The sequence below is a fragment of the Cervus canadensis genome, chromosome 5, assembly GCF_019320065.1.
Source record: "Cervus canadensis isolate Bull #8, Minnesota chromosome 5, ASM1932006v1, whole genome shotgun sequence".
NCBI lineage: Eukaryota > Metazoa > Chordata > Mammalia > Artiodactyla > Cervidae > Cervus > Cervus canadensis.
The window spans coordinates 16,380,133-16,404,893 of record NC_057390.1 but is presented as its reverse complement, the minus strand read 5'-3'; positions in this window follow the sequence as shown (position 1 = coordinate 16,404,893).

The following is a 24,761-nucleotide window of genomic DNA, read 5'->3' as shown; positions in this document are numbered from 1 at the left end:
AAATTGAGAATAGATGGGAGAATGGCATTGTAATATGCATTTTTTAATGTATCTTAAGAACCTTCTTCTCACACTAAATGTTTAAATGCTGAGTAAGATTTTATATATTTTTATATACTCATCAACAAATATTTATTGTAAGATGGTGAAAACTACAAAAAAGAATACATGGCAAGATAAGAAGGATAGGGAGAGAGTGGGACTTGGGAGATAACTAGAGTTCTCAAAGAAGATGTCACTGATCATGTGATATTTGAGCAGAAATTTAAGAGCACAGTGCTGCAGCTCTGGGCAGAAGTGTGCCTACCATGTTCAAGAAAGTGCTGGGAGATCAACAGAGTTGGTATGGAGTGAACTGAGGAGAGTATCAGGAAATGAGTAAAAACAGGAAATAAGAAATGTCAGATGTTGACATAGATATGCCAAGTAGGTGGGCAGACTATGTTAAGTCTTTTGGTCATTGGAATGACTTTAGCATTTACTCTGAGTGAAATAGGGAGACACAGAAGGGTTTTGAGCAGAAGAATAATATGGTTAGATTTCTATTTTAAACAAATTAGTTTCCCCACCGCCCCCCCCCCAACTCTGTGGTTAGTGGAGGAAAGGGGGTAGTAGAGAAAACACACACAGAGAAAACATGGAGAAATCTATAGCAATAATCCAGGTGAGCGTTAATCACGGCCGGGACCAGTAGAGTAGCTGTGGGGATGGTGAGAAAAAAATGGGTTCTAGATAGATATTAAAGTGAAAGTCATTCAGTCGTGTCCAACTCTTTGCGACCCCATGGACTATAGAGTCCATAGAATTCTCTAGGCCAGAATACTGGAGTGGGTAGCCTTTCCCTTCTCCAGTGGATCTTCCCAACCCAAGGATTGAATCCAGGTCTCCCACACTGCAGGCAGATTCTTTACCAGCTGAGCCACAAGGGAAGCCCAGGAAAACTGGAGTGGGTAGCCGATCCCTTCTCCAGCAGATCTTCCCAACCCAGGAATCAAACCAGTGTCTCCTGTGTTGCAGGTGGATTCTTTACCACCTGAGCTAAAGTCTATTTACAAAAACAGACATTGGCTCATAGATGATAGTTTGCTAATGCTTTAATCTAAGTTGTCAAATTAATGGACACTGAGTTGTTAATAGCACTTCCAGAAAGACAGGAATCAGTCAGAGTTTTAGCCACTTATATTCTCAGGCACTTCAGCCCTATTGCTTTTTCATTCATTGGTAACTGCACCCTCTCCAGTCTGCCTACTATTGTTTACCTCTCAGTTTTCAGATACAGTGTGTGTTTATAATATAGGTGTTTGTATGTGTGTGTTGCCTCCAGAGATATTAAGTGTCAGTGGGAGAGACAGACCGTAACGGATTTACTCAATCTTGCCTGAAACTAGAATCTTGATTGATTTTTGAGTTTCCCTATCTTGCTTTCTTTGGATAAATCCCACTTGGTTATGGTGTATTATCCTGCTGTTTTCATATATTGCTATTATGTTTCTCCAATGTTTTATTAAGGATTATTACATTAATGTCCATGAAGGATATAATTATATAGTTTTACTTTAATGTCTTTATCTTCTGGGTTTATATTAGGGTAACACTGGTCTCATAAGATGAATTAGGAAGCTTGTTCTCATTAATTTTCTGAAAGAGTTCATATAGAATGAATATAACTTCTGCCTTATATGTGTGATACCATTCACCAGTGAAGCCATTTGGCCCTGGAGGTGCATCCTAGAATATCTAGGCATTCAATATCTTCTTAAGTCAGTTTTGTGTTTCTGTTTCTATCAAGGTATTTGACTATTTTATGTGTTTCTTAATTAACATATTATATAATAAGATTAATAATATTATTATTATTCTCTTAATATGTATAAAAAATACAGCTGTTGTTTTTATTCCTGATATTGTATTTTATGTCATGTACTTTTTTCTTGCTAAATCTAACTAAATGTTTATCAATTTTATTGATATTTTTAAGAAACTAGGTACCAGTTCCATTTATGTCTCTCATTACTCTTGATTGATTTTCACACTTATCTTCATTACTTCCCTTCTTTTATCTACCTCTGATTTAACCTTTTTTTTTTTTTTTTTTGTAGCCTCTCAAGTTGGAAACCTAGATAACTGATTTTGGACATTTCCTATTTTCTAATATAAGCATTTAAAGCCATAGACTTCCACCCAAGCATTGCTTTACATTGTGCTTTCCTTTTTATTAACTTTACATTTCAATCTTCAATACTTCTTTGACTCACTGATTTTTAAAAACTACATGGCACAGTTTTTACATATTTTGACATTCTCCAAATATCCTTATGTTATTGATGTTTACTTTAACTCTGTTTTGGTCAAAGAATATGTTTTGTGTTATTTTAATAATTCAAAATTTTTGAGACTTGTTTTATGACCATATTATGGTCTTTCTCAAAAACGTTCCCTATATATTTTTTAAAATGGCAAAAATTAGTATTCTGTATTTTGGACTGTAGTGTTTCATTAGTGGCAATTAGTTCAATTCAGTTGATAGTGCTATTCATGTCTATTGGTTGACTTTCTGTTTCCTTGCAATATCAATTACTGAGAAAGGAACCTTGAAATCTCCAAATATAATTCTGAAATTGCCCAATTCTCCCATCAGTTTTTTTCTCAGAAAGCTTTATGTTTAGCTATTGAGTATATAAACATCTAATTGTTTTATATTATTGATTCATTGAAACTTTTATCATTGTGAAATGTCCCCCTTCTGGTCCTAATAAAATTTCTATACTTCTCTGATATTAATATAGCCATTCTAACTTAATTATAATTAGTGTTTATATGAAATGTTTTTTCCATCATTTCCTTGTAACCTATCTGTGTTTTATATTGAAAATGGTTTACTTCCAAACAGCATATAGTTTAAGTATTTTTAAATTATTATTATTGAGGTATAATTTGCATATAAAATACTATTTTCAAATGTATAACATAATTATTCAATATTTGCAATAAGTCTAGTTAACACTAATCACCATATATAGTCACTAATTTTTTCCTTTGTAATGAGCACTTTTAAGATCTATTCTCTTAGCAACTTTCAAATATGCAACACAATAATTAAGTATTGACTTTTTTATCCAGTCTGATGACCCATGCTTCTATTTAAAATATTTAGTACATATATGAATATAAAGGGAGACAGTATTTGCTTGCTTGCTTGCTTGCTTTTTTTTATCCAGCTATGCTCAACTGGGAAACACAGACTCAGTATAGTTGGAAATATGATTCTTCTTCATAGCTTCAACTTGAATTCTTTTTCAAGTATGATGAAATGAGAATGGAAAAAGTATAAGGACATACAGAAGAAATGTAGAAGGATGGAGCAAAGGTTAAGCAGGCTTAAGGGCACAGAAAAAGTTGTATGAACAATGGATGATAGGATTTAATAATGTGAAAATATTGTTGGGTCCAAGGTTCTGAAGGAGTAAATGTCAAAATTAGAAGTATGTGTGTAAGGTTTTAGAAAAGGTTTAGTTATTGATAGTGAAAACTTTTAGGTTGATACATAATTCCTCGTTGAAAGTTCAAGGAGAGGTAAAGAATGTAATTTTGTGGCATGTTGTAAATATTAGAACTTTAAATTTAAAATGTCACTTCACTTTAATAAGGTAATTCATAGAATATATTTACTATAGTAATTTTATATGTACCATCAAGCATATAAAAATATGTGACTATTTCAAGAGATAAATATTTTACATCATTTTATCCCATCTTTTTTTTTATTTATTTAAAAATATGGAACACTTCACGAATTTGCGTGTCATCTTGATTTTGCATTTTTATTCCACTCCTCCCACAAAATTTTATCTCAGTGATGTATGTTCTTATGTTTGAAAGTTATTATCCTATTTATATTTCTGAAACAATAATATGTTTCTAAATTAGTTTGTTAAAATTTTTTGTAGATTTAGTTATTATATAATTATTGGTAGTAAATAAATTGGTCTAAGTATTACGCATGTGCCACAAAATTAAATAGCTATTAAATATAAAATCTTTAAAAAAAAAAAACACATTTCTTAATAAGATGGATAAAGCTTTAAACAACATGTTTCCATGGGCTAGCTATGCTTATTATTAGAATGCAAGAAGGTTTAACGTCAAACATATTCCTAAATTTTTGTTTGTTTTTCATAGTTAAGCAATGAAAACACTTAAGTAAATAATTAGATGGAAACAAAAGAAGGATGGGTAGAACCATCCTTTATACCCAGGCCATTCTACATGAGCTCCTCTGGGTGAGTCTCAACTCACTGCTTGAAAACTTTGCATCCCTTTCTGGTTCATGGCTTTCTGATGACCTGAATTATTTAATCTCATGGCTGTGTGGTTCTCTTCACTGGAAGCAAGTGTTAAGAGCTGGTACCTGTCTTTGTTCTGGTTATACATCTGTCAGGATTCCAGAAAACTTCTGGTGACTCAGACTTCTTAACAACCAGGTTATAGGGTTTCCCAGGTGGTGTCAGAGGTACAGAAACAGCCTGCCAAGGCAGGAGACATAAGAGGCATGTGTTCAATCCCTGCATCGAGAAGATCCCCTGAAGGGCATGGCAACCCACTCCAGTATTCTTACTGGAGAATCCCGCATGGACAGAGGAGCCTGTCAGGATACAGTCCATGGGGTTGCAAAGAGCCGGCATGACTGAAGTGATTTAGGATGCTCAGGTCCTGTAGTAAAACGATTTCAGGCCAGCCTCAAATATATGACAGTGGAAGGTGTTTTACATTCTATACTATACCACTACCTCACTGTGCTTTGGCTGATGAGGAAATCTTTAAATTATCTTGTATTTACTGTGTCTATCTTTTTGTGTATTTAGGGAAATAATTAACTCTAAGATGCCCCCTGCCATCCCACTTTACCTTAAAACTCCAGTTTGCTTACAACAGGAAGAAAATATCTCTTTTTCCCCTTCTAAAGTCTCATCTAGGACTTCCCTGGTGGCTCAGACTGTAAAGCATATGCCTACAATGCAGGAAACCCAGGTTCAATCCCTGGGTCAGGAAGATGCTCTGGAGAAGGAAATGGCAACTCATTCCAATATTCTTGCCTGGAAAATCCCATGGACAGAGGAGCGTGGTAGGCTACAGTCCATGGGGTCGCAAAGAGTTGGACACGACTGAGCGACTTCACTCACTCACTCACTAAAACACTCATCCGGGATCCTTATAATAAAAGATGGATTAATAAGGAAAACACATGGAGATTTGCTTAATATAAGTTTTATTTGGCCCAGATGCCTTTGTAAGAAAATGAAGACCTGAAACGGTTAAACATGAGCATTTTTCTGTTAGGTTGGATGAAGAGAGGAAAGTCATCAAAAGATATGAGGCTACCTTTCAAATTAGAATTTTATGCCCTGATTCAGGGGAAGGTCAGAAAGCCCATGCCACTTCTCAAATTCTTTCAGCTTAAAATATGCAGTATGCCAAAGTGCCATATTTGGGGGTAGGGTTCCTGAATTCCATCACTTAATACATTCTCATTATGATCACAAATCTGTATTTAAGACATTCCTTTAGATCTGAGTTAACACAATTCTTCACTTATGGAATGCTTTTGAACTCAAGGGAGACAAAATCTCAAATGCCTAATGAGGTTTTTTGGGGTTTTTTGTTTTTTTTGTGTGTGTGTGCACTAAATCTTCTCTATATCAATATGAGTCTCATGTAGCTTTCTTTTTCTTTTTACAAAATTCCTTGTTTATCTTAACAAAAAACAAAATTCAGGAAAAACCTAAACACATATCTTTCTCTTCCTTTAACATTTACTGAGGGTAAAGGCTCTTATGAAGAGGATTTGAAGTTTTCAGCTTTCTTACCCATGACAGTTCCAAAGGACATTCAGCCGTTATTTCCTTATACACTCACATATCCTTTCCAGTAGCTGAGCACAGCCTTAGCAAAAAAGAAATTTTTCTTCAGTACCCAGTAAGAACTTGTTCACCTCTTCAAGTGTTTAAACCTAATCCCACAATAAGCTTCACAATATAATTAAATAATTTCAGAAGTTTACAGGCAACAAGCAAAAATGTAAAGGGAAATCTAGAATACTGCTATATTCTAATACACTAATTTCCAGATTTGCATGAATTTAATAGGCTCTTGGTTACCATATCAGAGGGAGGGGGAAAAAGTCACTAATCAAAGTAGACTGAAAACCTAATGAACCATCATACCAGAAGACATGGATAAAATAAATAGTGAAATTCAAAATAAAATTATTGTAGGCCATTTCTGAAATCTTCCCTATTATGGTTAACTGGACAAACATTCAGTTATGTAGGGAGCATGGTGAACTACAACCAACCCACTGACCAGGAGCCAGTCATCCTAGGCAAGGGCAGGTGGCTACACCCACCACTGTAGCTGTGAGTGGCAAAGCCCAGGCTTTAAAATAAATGAATAATTACATAAAACAACAGGTAAAAGATTCTTGAATCAACTGAGTACTTTAGAAAAAGTCTCATACTTCTAAATAATATTCTGGTACAATATCTGGATTATAAAGAGAAATAATAATATAATTGTAAGAATGTGAAATTGCAAAGTGGCTCATGTGAAATTACCACAAATAGTTGAGCACTACCAAGACTCTTGAAAAGGAAGAATAATATGAAAGGAAAAATCTTACAATATTGTAAATTAAACAAGAGAGTGAAGATGACCAAGAGCACTTGAAACAACATAGTCTGTTTTCAAAATGTTATGTGAATTTTAGTACATAACAAGAAACCAGAAATAATTTGGACATTAGATAAAAGAAAGTCTATGAAGGCTCAAAAAAAGATTAAAAAGGCTAATGACATGTCCTACTTGGTACTCCAGTGATAGGGCATACATTCACAAATAGCTTTTTCCAGTGATTATTTTAGCCACTCAAAATGAGCTTAGCATAATTGTTTAAGGCAAACTTTGACATTTCTATTGATGTAAGTTCCATTCTTTCCACACAAAACCATTCCATTTTACCCTCAAGTGGTCCCCCAGAGTAAGTTTGAGCATAATTGAAACTGGGAATTTCCATGACCCCTTCAAATTTGCCTGATTCTGTCTCTAAACCCTTATCTATCTCCATTAGACTCATAAAAAGAACTTAAAAAGTATGTTTTCCTTCTATATGACTCTATTCTGATTAAATTACTGGGTAGAGACTTTTTTTCCTTGTAAATGAAATTGTAAAATTCAGTCCACTTCAGAAAGAATTTACTTTAAAAAGTCTAATGAACTAGATAAAGTTAGGCTATAATGACCACATCCAAACTCATTCCACAAGGCCACCATCACCCTGATACCAAAACCAGACAAAGACAACACAAAAAAAGAAAACTACAGGCCAATATCACTGATGAACATAGATGCAAAAATCCTCAACAAAATTTTAGCAAATAGAATTCAGCAACACATCAAAAAGTTCATACACCATGATCAAGTTGGGTTTATTCCAGGGATGCAAGGTTTCTTCAATATACAGAAATCAAGCAATGTGATACACCATATTAACAAATTGAAGGATAAAAACCACACGATCATCTCAATAGATGCAGGAAAAGCCTTTGACAAAATACAGCACTCATCTATGATTAAAACTCTTCAAAAAATGGGCATAGAAAAAACCTACCTCAACATAGTAAAGGCTATATAATGTAAGCCTACAGCAAACATTATTCTCAATGGTGAAAAACTGAAAGCATTTCCCCTAAGATCAGGAACAAGACAAGGGTGTCCACTTTCCCAACTATTATTCAACATAGTTCTGGAAGTCCTAGCTACGGCAGTCAGAGAAGAAAAAGAAATAAAAGGAATCCAAATCAGAAAAGAAGTAAAGCTCTCACCGTCTGCAGATGACATGACACTGCACATAGAAAACCCTAAAGATAGTATCAAAAAATTACTAGAGCTAATTAGTGAATTTAGCAAAGTTGCAGGATACACAATCAATACACAGTTATCACTTGCATTTGAATATACTAAAAATGAAAAATCAGAAAGGGAAATAGAGGGATTAATCCCATTCACCACTGCCACAATAAGAATTCAATATCTAGGAATAAACTTACCTGAGACAAAATCACTGCAGATGGTGATTGCAGCCATGAAATTAAAAGACACTCCTTGGAAGAAAAGCTATGACCAACCTAGGCAGCATATTAAAAAGCAGAGACATTACTTTGCCAAAAAAGGTCCATCTGGTTAAGGCTACAGTTTTTCCAGTGGTCATGTATGGATGTGAGAGTTGGGCTGTGAAGAAAGCTGAGCACCAAAGAATTGATGCTTTTGAACTGTGGTGTTGGAGAAGACTCTTGAGAGTCCCCTGGACTGCAAGGAGATCCAACCAGTCCATCCTAAAGGAGATCAGTCCTGGGTGTTCATTGGAATGACTGATGTTGAAGCTGAAATTCTAATACTTTGGCCAGCTGATGCAGAGTTGACTCATTGCAAAAGACCCTGATGCTGGGAGGGATTGGGGGCAGGAGGAGAAGGGAACAATGGAGGATGAGATGGCTGGATGGCATCACCAACTCGATGGACATGATTTTGAGTAAACTCTGGGAGTTGGTGATGGACAGGGAGGCCTGGAGTGCTGCAATTCATGGGGTCGCAAAGAGTCGGACATGACTGAGTGACTGAACTGAACTGAAGAAGACAAAAGAACTGTACACAGAAAATTATAAGACATTAATGAAAGAAATCAAAGATGACGTAAACAGATGGAGAGATATTCCATGTTCTTGGGTAGAAAGAATCAATATTGTGAAAATGACTATGCTACCAAATGCAGTGTACAGATTTAATGCAATCCCTATCAAATTACCAATGGCATTTTTCACAGAGCTAGAACAAAAAATTTCACAATTCATATGGAAACACAAAAGACCCTAATAGCCAAAGCAATCTTGAAAAAGAAGAATGGAGCTGGAGGAATCAAGCTTCCTGACTTCAGATTATAGTACAAAGCTACTTGGCAACCCACTCCAGTATTCTTGCCCGGAGAATCCCATGGACAGAGGATCTGGTGGGCTACAGTCCATGGGGTCGCAAAGAGTCGGACACGACTGAGCGACTTCACTTTCCTTCTTCTTTCACAGTCATCAAAATAGTATGGTACTGGCACAAAAACAGAAATATAGACCAATGGAACAAGATAGAAAGCCCAGAAATAAACCCATGCACCTATGGGTACCTTATTTTTGACAAAAAAAGGAGCCAAGAATATACAATGGGAAAAAGACCGCCTCTTTAATAAATGGTGCTGGGAAAACTGGACAGCTACATGTAAAAGAATGAAATTAGAACACTTCCTAACACCATACACAAAGATAAACTCAAAATGGATTAAAGACCTAAATGTAAGACCAGAAACTATAGAACTCTTAGAGGAAAACCAGGCAGAACACTCGACAATATAAATCAAAGCAAGATCGTCTATGACCCACCTCCTAGAGTAATGGAAATAAAAACAAAAGTAAACAAGTGGGACCTGATTAAACTTAAAAGCTTTTTCACAGCAAAGGAAACTCTAAGCAAGGTGAAAAGACAACCCTCAGAATGGGAAAAATTAATAGCAAATGAAATAACTGACAAAGGATTAATTTCCAGAATATACAAGCAGCTCATACAACTCAAAGCCAGAAAAACAAACAAGCCGCCAAAAAGTGGGAAAAAGACCTAAACAGACATTTCTCCAAAGAAGACATACAGATGGCTAACAAACACATGGAAAGATGTTCAACATCGCTCATTATTAGTGAAATGCTTATCAAAACCACAATGAGATATCACCTCACACCAATCAGAATGGTCATCATCAAAAATTCTACAAACAATAAATGCTGGAAAGGGTATGGAGAAAAGGGAATGCCCTTGCACTGTTAGTGGGAATGTAAATTGATACAGTCAATATAGAAGATGATATGGAGATTACTTAAAAAACTAGGAATAAAACCACCATATGACCCAGCAATCCCACTCCTAGGCATATACCCTGAGGAAACAAAACTTGAAAGAGACACATGTATCCCGTTGTTTATTGCAGCACTATCTACAATATCCAGGACATGGAAGCAACCTAGATGTCTCTCAACAGATGAATGGATAAAGAAGTAGCGGTATATATGCACAATGGAATATTACTCAGCCATAAAAAGGAACATATTTGAGTCAGTTCTAATGAGGTGGAGAACTTAGAACCTATTATACAGAGTGAAATGAGTCAGAAAGAAAAAGATAAACACCATATTCTAACACATATATACAGAATCTAGAAAAATGGTACTCAAGAATTTACTTACAGGGCAACAATGGAGAAACAGACATAGAGAATAGACTTATGGACATGGGGAGAGGGGAGGAGAGGGTGAGATGTGTGGAAAGAGTAACATGGAAACTTACATTACCGTATGTAAAATAGAGAGCCAATGGGAATTTGCTGTATGGCTCAGGAAACTCACACAGGGGCTCTGTATCAACCTAGAGGGGTGGGACTGGGAGGGAGACGGGAGGGAGGTTCAAAAGGGAGGGGACATATGTATACCTTTGACTGATTCATGCTGAGGTTTGACAGAAAACAGCAAAATTCTGTAAAGCAATTATCCTTCAATAAAAAATAAATTAAAAAATATAATGACACTATAAATCTAGGTTTTAATTTCTATGTCTTCACATTTCACTCCTTCTAACAGCCCCATGCATAGACAAGTTCCCTCTGGCCTATAAATTAACAGATCTATAGGTACATGCTGTATATTCTAAACAAAACAATCAAAATGCAGATAGAGACCCATAAATCCATTCCATAAACTTTCTCAATGTCCACTAAAACCAGAATCTATCACAGGAAGAAGCAAAAACTTAACTCTGTCATACACTATGACCTTACATATCTCCTGTTTTCCTTGGCGGAGGGAGGGAGGGAGAAGACCATCAGAGTAATGATTAGTGTAATAGGTTCTTAGCACCATGAATATAGGCTTGCTTTCCAAAACTAATCCAATAAATGCTTTCCATGATTTTTAACTTAGTGAGTGAACCTATTAGAAAACAGATCAGCATATATTTACATTAGAACCTAGCCATGAGGTAAGATTTTAGGACTCTTAATTACTCTTGCTGCTGTTATACCTCACAAAACTACTGCTGCTGCTGCTAAGTCGCTTCAGTTGTGTCCGACTCTGTGTGACCCCACAGACTGCAGCCCACCAGGCTCCACTGTCCCTGGGATTCTCCAGGCAAGAACACTGGAGTGGGTTGCCACTGCCTTCTCTGTCACAAAACTGACCCCAATACAAATAAAATATTTTACCAATGAATCTCTATTTACACTAGGGATTTCATGGAAAGCTAACTAAAAAGTATTCAAAGGTAGACGATCCACAAGAGTAGACAACTATACTGGGACCACTGGATCAAGCAGACAATTTTCTAACATGGATAGCTTTTTTCCAAGTTCTTTATGCCACACTTCATGACTGGGAGAATAGATAATCATGTACTAATGTTTTCTCTCCTTTGCTTACCACTAATTATGTTGTCCTTTACTTTATACTGGTTTGATATGATCTACTGCTCAGATGGGACTTCCCAGGTGGCACTAGTGGTAAACATCCCACCCACCAATACAGGTGGAATTAAGATCAAACCAGAGTTTGATCCCTGGGTTGGGAAGATCCCCTGGAGGAGGAAATGGCAACCCACTCCAGTATTCTTGCTTAGTGAATCCCACGGACAGATGAACCTGGTAGGTTTTGGTCCATAGGGTCACAAAAAGTTGGACATAACTGAAGTGACTTGGCAAGCAAGCAGGCACTATTCAGATGAATTCCTAATGATCATTTTGCTTAGAGCTGTAAGTTAATCCTTAGTCACACTTTGCTATTCAGATGTTGTTTAATTACAGCTGGCTCATTCTTTTATTAATCTCTAAAGAAATAATGATTGTAGGTATATGATTATTTTTCATTTCATGATCCCTATGGCCTAAGAACCACATGACTGAGCAGGTTATGCTGAATTCTATGTGGAAGGTATTCTGTAAGAAATTACTTGATGGTACATCCCTGGTGGTCCAGTGGTGAAGAATCCGCCTTCCAATGCAGGGTTCAATCCTTGGCCAGAGAGCTAAGAACCAAGAGAACATGCTGTGGGGTAGCTAAGGCCACACACCACAACTGGAGAGATCTTCTGTGCAGCAACTAAGACCCAGTGCAGCCATAAATAAATAAAGAAATGTTTTTTAAAATATTTGAGATATTTTCCTACTAAAAGTAGACTCCACAATCATACCAAACTGAGGGTATTGTGCTTCTAAAGTCAAACTACACAGGGAAATCCTATGGATCACTGTTGTCACAATCATAGTATCTATGAGGCATACAGTCTGCATCCTATTTGGGAAAAAAATTGAATTATTTTAACCATGTAAATATTATCCCCAGTGGAGCCCCATGGATATATAATATATATGTCTACTAATAACTTAGCACATATATATGCCTCCCCCAACTCTTAAACTTTATTTCTAAGATACAAACTATGGTAAATAAATCAGTCTTCATTCTAGATGAATGAAACTAAAGCATGATATCAACTGCCTGAGAAGGCAGGTTGAAATCACCTCACTGAGACTGTGCTGCTTATGCACACAGTGGAAAGGTATCCACTCAATGGTACTCATCCCAGAAGAGATCCACCCTAAACAATGAAGAATGAGCAAAACCTTTCAGGATAGACTCACTTAAATCTGATAAATAAAGAAAATTTGCATCATCTCCATCCATTCTCAAACCTTGCCTTATGGAAAATTTAGCTGAATTATAAAATATCTGGCAAATATATTCCAGATTGACTAATCTGGTCAATTAATTCAAATGAACTGGTAGCCAGATAATTAATGAAATTCTGATAAGGAGCCATAAAAATCACACAGCACTAAAATTGAGCTGGAATCACTGGATGAGCTGCGCTGTGCTTAGTCACTCAGTCATGTTCAACCCTCTGCAACCCCATGGACTGCAGGCCTCCAGGCGCCTCTGTCCACCGGGATTCTCCAGGCAAGAATACTGGAGTGGGTTGTCATGCCCTCCTCCAGGGGATCTTCCCAACCCAGGGGTTGAACCCAGGTCTCCCACATTGCAGGCGGATTCTTTACTGTCTGAGACACCAGGGAAGCCCAGAATAACAATACTCAAAGGCAAATGGATGAAGTTAGATCCCTATCTCACAGCATATGGAAAAATTAACTCAAAGTAGATCAATAACCTAAATGCAAAAACTGTAAGAGTCTTCAAAGAAAACACAGGGGGTGAATCTGTATAACTTTGGATTTGATGGTTTCTTAAATATTACACTAAAAGCAAAAGTAACAGAAAAAAAAAGATAAAATAAACTTTATCAACATTAAAAATTCTCATACTTCAAAGGACACCATCAAGTTAAAACATAACCCAAAGAATGGGAAAACGTATTTTAGAATCATACATCTAATAAAGGGCTCATTTTAGAATATATAAAGAACTCTTACCACTCAATAATAAAAAGACTAATAAACCAATATGAAAATGAGTGAAGGATCTGAACAGACATTTCTCCAATAATAAATACAAATGACCAATAATCACATTAAAAAGATGCTTAACATCATTAGTCATCAAGGAAAAGAAAAAAAAAAAATCCACTATGACGTATTATTTCATACCTACTTGAATGACTATAATCAAAAATACAGAAACTAGCAAAGGTTGGCAAAGATGTGGAAAATCAGAACCCTCATACACAGCTACAAGAATGCAATGCTTTGGAAAGCATTAAGGCAGTTTTTCATAACTGTCTAAATAACTATAGAGGTACCAATTAACCCAGCAGTTCCACTGTTAGCTATATATCCAAGAGAAGTAAAAACACATGACACAAAAACTTGCAATGAATAGCAACATTATTCACAATAACCAAAAGGAAGAACCAATACAAATACCTATCAATTGATAAACGGGTAATTTGGCCATTGAATGGAATATTATTTGGCCACAAAAAGCAATAGAACATTTTTTTATGTAGATACAAACACTACAACATGGATGAACCTTGAAAATATGCTAAATGAAAAAAGCTGGTTCAAAAGGCTACATAATTATAGGAGTCCATCTACATGAAATATCCAAAATATGAAAATCTACTGAAAGGAAATCAGTTGAGATTTAATGGCTAGGAGTTACAGAGTTTCTTTGCAGGGTGATGAAAGTATTTTAAAGTTGACTGTGGTAATAATTAGGTAACTTGGTAAATTTACTAAAAACTATTGAATTGTATACTTTACATGTCCAAATGAAATATTGTGTGAACTATGTCTCAATAAAGGTGTTACCTGAAAACAACAACAACAAAAAAAACATTCACAGTATTATAAATATGCTTGGTCTCTCAAAGAGGAAACAAGGCTTTACATGAAGAGAAATATTATTCTACCATCCATGCTTGAGAGAGTCAATTCCGAGGCAGGTTGATAAGAAGTCTGGGGGTCCCCAAGGAGAGAGGGGTCTGGAATTCTCAAGGAGGAGGAAAGGACATTTTTTTTTCCTCTAAATTCCTTAGTCTTAGTCACATAAAACGTTTTTATCTTTAAGCCTCAAACTGATCATTACACAACAAACAACTCAGTTTAAACTCTGTACTATGGATTATATAGCAACAATGTATCCTGCTTGAGGACAGTTTCTTCTTCCTGAAAACCTGCTGGCTAATGCTGTTATCTTAAAATGTAAATTATGGGAGTGGGTCTCAGTTCAGTTCAGTTCAGTAGCTCAGTCATGTCCAACTCTGCGACCCCATGAATAGCAGCACGCCAGGCCTCCCTGTCCATCACCAACTCCCAGAGTTTACTCAAACTCATGTCGATCGAGTTGGTGATGCCATCCAGCCATCTCATCCTCTGTCGTCCCCTTCTCCTCCTGCCCCCAATCCCTTGCAGCATCAGGGTCTTTTCCATCGAGTCAACTCTTCACGTAAGGTGGCCGAAGTATGGGAGTTTCAGCTTCAACATCAGTCCTTCCAATGAACACCCAGGACTGGTCTCCTTTAGGATGGACTGGTTGGATCTCCTTGCAGTCCAAGGGACTCTCAAGAGTCTTCTCTATCACCACAGTTCAAAAGCATCAATTCTTCGGCGCTCAGCTTTCTTCACAGTCCAACTCTCACATCCATACATGACCACTGGAAAAACCATAGCCTTAACTAGATGGACCTTTTTTGGCAAAGTAATGTCTCTGCTTTTTAATATGCTATCTAGGTTGGTCATAACTTTCTAGTAAGATCTTTACAACCTCCAGACATTTTTTTGATTCATTGTAATAACTAATTAAAAAGTATATAACTCCCTTGCTAACACTAGGGAAGGGGGCACTCTTCCTGCCCCCTTCTGATATTTATGCCAGAAGCTTTGTCTATCTCTTTCATACTTTAATAAAACTTTATTACACAAAAGCTCTGAGCGATCAAGCCTCGTCTCTGGCCCTGGATTGAATTCTCCTCCAGAGGCCAAGAATCAAGGCGTCTTTCATTGTTCAGCAATAACCTTTTATCTTGGGGGTTCATCTGGGATTATTCAGGACAAGATATGAATGCTTAGAGCTCTAGTTCTTTGTTCTCTTAGCAAACACGTTTTCTGCTCTACTTTACTAACTCTACAGTGTGCTTGTGTGAATGAAAGACACGCCCTGCGCAAAGCAAGTGAGGAGCCTTGCTCTGCGGTTCCATGGTGATCTCATAAGGCTTATGGCAGAAATCTGTCAGGGGTTTATACCAACCTGCCAATGCCAAGAGGCACCCAATGTCTCATTTTGGGACCGACCAGAAATGGGCAAAGCGTGTGGACCAAACTCTCTTTTCTCAGTCAAACTTTCTGGTCTCTTGACCATTTCATAACTTCTTGAGAATTAGAACTATAACCTATCTGTCGGATCATAGACTTTCAAAGGACCTGTGATCTATGTTGTTACTGTGTACTGTTACTTAGGTCCCAAACTTGGATTGGTAGTCAGGAAGCACCTAGCCTCACTAGGAGTCGAAAGTTCAGAAGCTAGATGGAGCTCTAGCTTCAAGAGCATCTCTTAGGTTAAAGGTTACTCAGATTGGAAGTACAATGAGTTTCTTCCTTTGGTAATGCTAGCTCTTAATGGACCAGAGAAGACTTTCCAGTGGCTTTTGTCCCAACTCCTTAGATATTCTTTCTGTGGAATCTGTGGGAATGAAAGGGAAGGACTGGCCCTAGAAACTCGAGGACAAAAAACACTTTTTCCTCAATGGCCAGCCCTTCACCATCTCTTTTGCTATCGCTCATACTGGTATGGTGATGCTTGGAAGGAACATCTCAGTTTTATGTTCATACCAGTTTTACTGTGGTCAGGAATACACTCAGGGTCATGCACAGGCTCTCAGGTGATGAATGTTTCCCCCAGCAGACAGGTTGAGAAGCATTCTGGAAGGTTATTCTGATTGCACCCTGGGTGGCATCAGAGGCAAGCAAGGTTTTAAGGGTGAGGAACTGGACATTGGTCTGGGATGCCATCAGGTATACACCTGATGCATCTCCACCCCACCTCGGTGGTAGAAGCGGGAGGGATGAGTATGCGTCAGTAAGGGACAGACTATGTCAGACAAGGAAAGAAAAGCTTTGGTGTAAAGTCTGTCTACACCCCCATCTGGGGCAGGGAGGGACGCCTCTGTTAGAAAGATGGCACTGGTTGCTTTTTTGCTCTCTTACAGATGGGAGCTGACAATTCTAGCCTCACTCCTTTGAACTGTATCCTGAAAAACTGGGATATATTTGGTCCCCAGAGCTTAAAGAAGACACTCCTGATCTTCCTATGTGATACTGCATGGCCACAGTATCCATTGGAGGATGGTGAACAGAGGCCGGTTGGAGGGCCTCTTAATTATAATACTGTTTTACAATTAGACTGGTTCTGTAGAAAACAAGGGAAATGGGTAGAAGTAGCATATGTGTTGCCCCTTCTCTCTATGCGAGATATGCCAGACTTATGTCCTAAGGGTATAGATTTGGGTGTGAAACCTTCAGCTCCCTCCTGTTCTCCTACTTTGCCCCCATACCTGGGGCTCCAAACTGAGCAAACTGAAAGTCAGGGACTCCACCCCCCCTACCCCCCCACCCCCCGCCAGGAAGTGTTACCTTGGTCTCAGTAAAAACCCAAACTGAGATTCAAACAGCCCAAGTAGAGGTCCAAACAACCCCTGTCTCAGTACGACCTCAGACTACTCTGGTTTCAATAGAAACTCAGACAACTGAAATAAGAGAAGCTTAGACAGCAAAAACTAAGGGGTGAGATGAGATGGAGGACAGGAAACAAAGAGACAAAGAAAAGCAGGTTTCTCCAATCTATCCCTGGGATCATATGCACAGAACAGCCAGAGAGGCTGAGGAGTAGTCACAGAAGCTGTTGCCTCTTAATGAAACACCCACTGGGAGAAATAATCAGTCTATGAGCATTAATAAGCCCTTTTCTTATCAAGAAATACAAAGAATCAAGGAGGATCTGGGAAACTATTTAGAGGATTCAGAAAAATATATTAGAGTTTTTAAAGGTGTTACACTGCTTTATGACCTTACTTGGAAGGATGTGATGTATATCTTGGGACAAATGCTGACTCCTGGCTCAAAAACTCGAGTTTTAGGGAAAGCTGTCACTTATGGAGATGAATGGCTTAGTAATGAATCAGTAGGGGAGAGGGAGGACAAGATAGCTGCCCTCCCCACTGGGAATCAAGTGGTCCCAACTATAGAACCAGACTGGGACTATAACACGGCTAAAGGAAGATGGGATCAGAGTCATTTTGTCAGATGTATTCTTGGAGGACTCAGGCAAGTGCATCCTAAGACTTTAAACTATGCCAAATTGGCAAACATTCTTAGAATAGGAGGAGAAAGAAACTCCTAGTAAATTCCTAGATAGGCTGAGAGAAGCCCTTCACAGATTCACTGAGATTGATCCCAAAAGTGAAGAGAGAAGAGTGTTCTTAAAAGATAGATTTCTCTCTCAATTGGCTCCAGATATCCACCGTAAGCTATTAAAACAGGCACATGGACCAAACTAGTCTTTAAATAATCTATTGCAACTGACCAAACAGTCTATTATGGTAGGGAATATGAGGAAAAGAAAGAAAGGCAGAAAAAGACAAAGGAACAGGTGGAAGCTCTTGTAATGGCTGTCAGAACCATGCTTAAACAGCCTGAGAAAACCGAGAGGGACCCAGGTGAAAAGGGATGGGCTTGCTCTTACTGTGGAAAGGAGGGGCACTGCAAGCGGGATTGCCCTCGGGCATCTAAGCCGCCCCCGGCTCCATGTCCGGTCTGCAAGGGACCACACTGCAAGAGAAACTGCCTGCAGAGGCATAGGTTTCAGAGGTCAGATTCTTAAGACAAATAAGACTGAAGGTGCCCAGGGGTCCCCACACAAGCTCCCATCCTAATTACACCTGAGGAAATCCAGGTATTAATAACTGTGGGGGGGGCAATCCATCGATTTCATTCTAGATACTGGGGCAACTTACTCTGTGCTTACTGAAGCCCCTGGCCCGCTTTCATCCCAATCCACTTCTGTAAGGGGACTGTCTGGACAAGGCAAAAGGTATTACTTCAAAGTTGTTCTTAAAGCTGTAACTGGAACTCTGTGTTATTTTCACATAAGTTTCTGATTGCACCTGAGTCTTAAACTGTAGAAAATTCTGAAAGAGATGGGAGTACCAGACCACCTGACCTGCTCTTAAGAAACCTGTAGGCAGGTCAGGAAGCAACAGTTAGAACTGGACATGGAAAACAGACTGGTTCCAAATAGGAAAAGGAGTATATCAAGGCTGTATATTGTCACCCTGCTTATTTAACTTACATGCAGAGTACATCATGAGAAACACTGGGCTGGAAGAAGCACAAGCTGGAATCAAGATTGCCAGGAGAAATATCAATAACCTCAGATATGCTGATGATACCACCCTTATGGCAGAAAGTGAAAAAGAACTAAAGAGCCTCTTGATGAAAGTGAAAGAGGAGAGTGAAAAAGCTGGCTTAAAGCTCAACATTCAGAAAACTAAGATCATGGCCTCCGGTTGCATCACTTCATGGGAAATAGATGGGGAAACAGTGGAATCAGTGACTGATGTTATTTTTCTGGGCTCCAAAATCATTGCAGATGGTGATTTCAGTCATGAAATTAAAAGATGCTTACTCCTTGGAAGGAAAATTATGACCAACCTAGACAGCATATTAAAAAGCAGAGACATTACTTTGTCAACAAAGGTCCATCTAGTCAAGATTATAGTTTTCCAGTGGTCATGTATGGATGTGAGAGTTGGACTATAAAGAAAGCTGAGCACCGAAGAATTGATGCTTTTGAACTGTGGTGTTGGAGAAGACTCTTGAGAGTCCCTTGGACTGCAAGGAGATCCAGTCAGTCCATCCTAAAGGAGATCAGTCCTGGGTGTTCATTGGAAGGACTGATGTTGAAGCTGAAGCTCCAATACTTTGGCCACCTGATGCGAAGAGCTGACTCATTTGAAAAGACCCTGATGCTGAGAAAGATTGACGGCAGAAGGAGAAGGGGATGACAGAGGATGAGGTGGTTGGATGGCATCACTGACTCAATGGACATGGGTTTGGGTGGACTCCAGGAGTTCGTGATGGACAGGGAGGCCTGGCGTGCTGCGGTTCATGCAGTCGCAAAGAGTTGGACATGACTGAGCAACGGAACTGAACTGATACTGAGCAAGGTCCATGCCTCTGTTTTCATGAATATGGAGCCCTCCTTTTCTCTCCCTTTAATTGAACAAAATATAAATCCTAGAGCGTGGGCTGATGGAAAATCTGTGGGTCGAGCACAAAATGCTATTCCTGTAGTTGTCAAACTCAAAGACCCGCACTTATTTCCACATAAGAAGCAGTATCCACTGAAACCTGAGGTTAAGGATGGGTTAAAACCCATCATTGAGAATTTAAAGGAGCAGGAGCTATTAATTTCCTGTAACAGTCCATACAACATTCCTGTTTTGGGTATAAAGAAATCAAATGATAAATGGAGAATAGTTCAAGATTTACAAATAATAAATGAAGCTGTAGTTTCTTTACACCCCATGGTGCCTAATCCTTATACTCTATTGTCTGAAATTCCTGAACTAGCCAAATATTTCTCAGTAATTGATTTAAAAGATGCCTTCTATTCAATGCCTTTGGCGGAGGAAAGTCAATTTCTATTTGCCTTTGAAGACTCTATGCAGCCAGTTTCTCAGTTAACCTGGACAGTTTTGCCCCAGGGATCTCATGACAGCCCTCACCTATTTGGGCAAAGTTTGTCACGGAATCTACAAAACTTTAATAGCTCTGAAGCAGTGGTGCTACAATATGTAGATGATATTCTGCTCTGTGCTGAGACAGAGGAAGCTTGTTCACAAGCCTCAGAAAATTTCGTAAACTTTCTGGCAGGCTGTGGTTACAAGGCATCAAGAGAAAAGGCTCAGCTTTGTCAACAATCTGTTAGATATCTGGGCCTAATCATATCAGAAGTGACTAGGGCCATAGGCCCTGAGAGAATTAAACCTATACTAAATCATCCCCTACCTATGACTTTAAGACAATTGAGAGGATTTTTAGGAATCACAGGCTACTGCTGCATTTGGATTCCGGGTTATGAGGAACTTGCCTGGCCTTTATATGAACTTATAACTGATACCCAGCAGGCCCAAGCCGACAACCTGGTTTCGTCTCCAGATACTCAAAAGGTTTTTAGGGCTCTTCAGACTGCTTTCCTGCAAGCTCCTGCTTTGAGCTTGCCCAGAGGGTCAGAATTTAATTTGTTTGTCACTGAAAGAAAAGGTATGGCCTTGGCAGTTTTGACACAACCCCGAGGGCCTCACCAGCAACCTATTGCTTATTTAAGTAAAGAATTAAATGTAATTTCACGTGGGTGGCCACACTGTCTAAGAGTAATTGGGGCAACAGCTTTACTAACACCTGAAGTCTTAAAAATAATTAATGGAAGAAATCTTACTGTACTAACTTCTCATGATGTGACTGGAATCTTAAACTCTAAGGTTAATACTTGGATGACAGACAGTAGGCTTCTTGAATATTAGTTATTGTTGTTAGAAGGACCAATAACTAAGCTTAAAGTTTGTGAAAATTTAAATCCTGCCACTTTTCTTCCTGATAAGGAAAATGAAACACCTGATCACGATTGTTCCCAATTTCTCACTTTAAACTATACAGCACGGGAAGATCTAATGGATACTTCCTTAGACAATCCTGATAAGGAAATATTTACAGATGGTAGTTCTTTTGTTCGGGATGAGAAGCGTAAAGCAGGTTACGCCGTGGTGATGGCTGAACAGGCTTTAGAAGCAAAATCTCTCCCCCAGGGAACCAGTGCTCAGTTTGCGGAGCCTGTGGCTCTGACCCAAGCTCTAGAGTTAAGCGAAGGGCAGCAAGTAAATATCTACCCTGATTCTAAGTATGCTTATTTGACTTTACATGCTCATGCTGCAATATGGAAAGAAAGGCATTTTAAAACGGCAACAGGAGAACCTATTAAGCATTTCAGAGAGATTGGGAGACTTTTAACTGCTATATAGTGTCCTAAAGAAGTAGCTGTTATGCATTGCAAAGGGCACAGCAGGGATGGGAGTAAAGTAGCCGAAGGTAATCAGCTGGCTGACTGTCAAGCCAGAAAAGCGGCACTTTAGGAAACCCCTTCACTGCAGATGCCCTTGATCTGGACAGGTCCTGTGGAACAGGAAAAACCAAAATATACTGAGAAAGAATTAGAAATATATGAGAAAAGAGGAGCAAAGACTCCTGAAAAAGGACATCTAGTATCTACTGCCCCTATATGCTGGGAACAAATAGAGCCATTCCCAGAAGTTAGCCAACACTTAATTATAATGATTGGAAACAGTTGGGATTTTTGCCTCAGGAAATATGCAATGTAATCATTCCTGTGTTTTCCAACCCCAGTTCAGGTCCTTCCTTTGCCTGGCCAGGCACTGATTGGGACTGGATATCTCAGTCACGCTGGCTTGCTCCAAACGGGACCCACTGGATATGTGGCTCTTACCCATGGGCATGGCTCTTCCCTGGCTAGATAGGTAGATGCACCTAGGTCTAGCTTTTACTCACAGCTTCATACTTTCAGAGCTTCCAGAAAAGCCTGCTAATTTACCACACCTTAAAACTCAGAGGGAAAGGTCTGTATTTCACTGGTATGATTATTTGGCTGCAGTGTTTATTCCATCTTTGGGAACTACAGATGTTATGCTATGAGTAGATGCTTTGACTAATTATACTCAACAGACATTACAAGATTCTCAAAAAGCTATTTCAGCTCTTAATGCTAAACAAGTACAAATTAGAAAGGTGGTTTTACAAAACAGATTGGACTTAGATATTCTGACAGCTGCACGAGGAGGAACTTGTGCCATCATTCATACCCAGTGCTGTACATATATACCTGCTATGAGCAATAATGTTACTCATTTTACTAAACACATGAACAAGATGACTGAGGCTATGGATGCTCCTGAAACCTCAATTGCCTCACTTTGGGAGAAGTTGACTAGTTCCCCATGGTGAAAAACTATCTTAATTACAATAATTCTGATTGCTCTGTTTTTGCTGTTTGCTCCCTGTATCTGTAACTGTGTAGCTGGATTTGTTTCTAGTCGCATGAAGGCTTTTAAGTTACAAATGCTTGTCCAAGCTCCTACAAGTGCCACAGCCTCCTTCAACTATTACTTGAGGCCCCTGGATCAGAGACCCTCAATGTGAGGGTTAGGAGAATATTTGCCTCAACAATTTAGGGACAATGTCCCTTAATAGCTAGGAAGAATAGTTATGGAACGAGAACGACGCTCTTTCCCTTAGCAACATAATTCTCCTAAAAGAAAAGGGGGGATGAAAGAGTCAATTCTTAGGCAGGTTGATAAGAAGTTTAATCAAACTTTATTACACAAAAGCTCTGAGTGATCAAGCCTCTTCTCTGGCCCCGGATTGAATTCTTCTCCTCTGGAGGCCTAGAATCCCGGCATCTTTCATTGTTCAGCAACAACCTTTCATGTTGATCTGGTCACTGACCAGTAGTACTCTGTAGCGTTCTGTAGAAAGCAAAGCACTGTCCAGATAACCATAGGACAACCAAACATTACCTAGGTTCCCCACCCTTGGTTTACAAGTTAGTTTGCTGGGTGAAAATATCGACTGGTTAGAGAATATGAAGCTAACTGCAAAATTCACATGTGTCCAGTATCCTATTATAAAACCAAGTTAATGATTCTGAATAGGAAAAACTCACAAAGTCAAACTTATTTATTCAAATCTGTACCTCAGAGGAAGAAGCTTCAAGAGAAAAAAACTATATTTTGCCTTACATTTCCTCAGCCTAGAAAAGTTTTGCATTACTATTTAAAATACAAAGAATATGCTACTTAACTCAATAATTGCTAGTTTTGAACATTTTTCTCCTATATAGTCAAACTGATGTGAAAATGACAATAATCAGAACAGAAGAACACAAAACTGGAAAGAGAAGAGGATTAGAGAGGATATATTCAATTTAAAATTTTATTTTTAAAGAGAGTCTTTAAAACTGAAAACGTTTAAGGAAATATAAGTTTAAATTTGGTCAATAATTGCTTGCCCAAACTCTTTCCTTGAGGTTTCTGACTTGTTTCACTCTTTTCCTTCTGTTTCCTTCTATTTATTTCTTTGTGCATTAATACAACATAGTTCTCTCTTGACAACCATATTCAGTTGGTCCCAATTTCTAACGATGTTTCCCACATGGAGGCCTTCAATTGCCGGCTCTCTTGTGCTAGCCTAGTTTAGGCCCTTAGCACTAGCTGTCATCTGTGTGTGTGTGTGTGTGTGTGTGTGTGTGTGTGTACTTCACCATTCCCCATTGATGATAGCCTACCAGGCTCCTCTGTCCATGGGATTCTCCAAGCAAGAATACTGGAGTGGGTAGCCATTCCCTTCTCCAGGTGTGATCTTCCCCACCCAGGGATCAAACCCAGGTCTCCTGCATTGCAGGCAGATTCTCTACTGTCTGAACCACCAGGGAAGCTCCATATATAATATATATATATGCTTCATTTCCACAACTGCTTCTTTAATATCAGGTACTTGACCATTATTTAATCAACTGTAGACCCAAATATGCTACATACATAATAAGTGTTCAATAATTATTTGTTGAATTAGAGGTATAAGAGACTGTAAAATCTACTAAACTAAGCTTGAGTACCCATTTAGATACACATATTGGATTTTCCAGGTGGTGCTAGTAGTAAAGAATCCACCTGCCAATTCAGGAGACTTTTAAGAGACATAGGTTCAATTCCTGGGTTGGGAAGATTCCCTGGCAGAGGGAATGGCAACCTACTCCAATATTCTTGTCTGGAGAATCCCATGGACAGAGAAGCCTGGCAGGCTACAGTCCATAGGGTAACACAGAGTCAGACTCAACTGAAGCAACTTAGCACATATGGATATAGATATTGTATATTAAATTTCTGGGTATATCAGAAACTTGATTAACTAAAGGAGACTCAGAAATATTTGCTATAGGCCAAGTTGTTATTTCACAGTAAGATTAAAAACATCATCTGGAAAATGAATAAAATGAAAATCTTGTCTTCACAGATCCAAATCACGATTCCCCAAGAAATCAAGC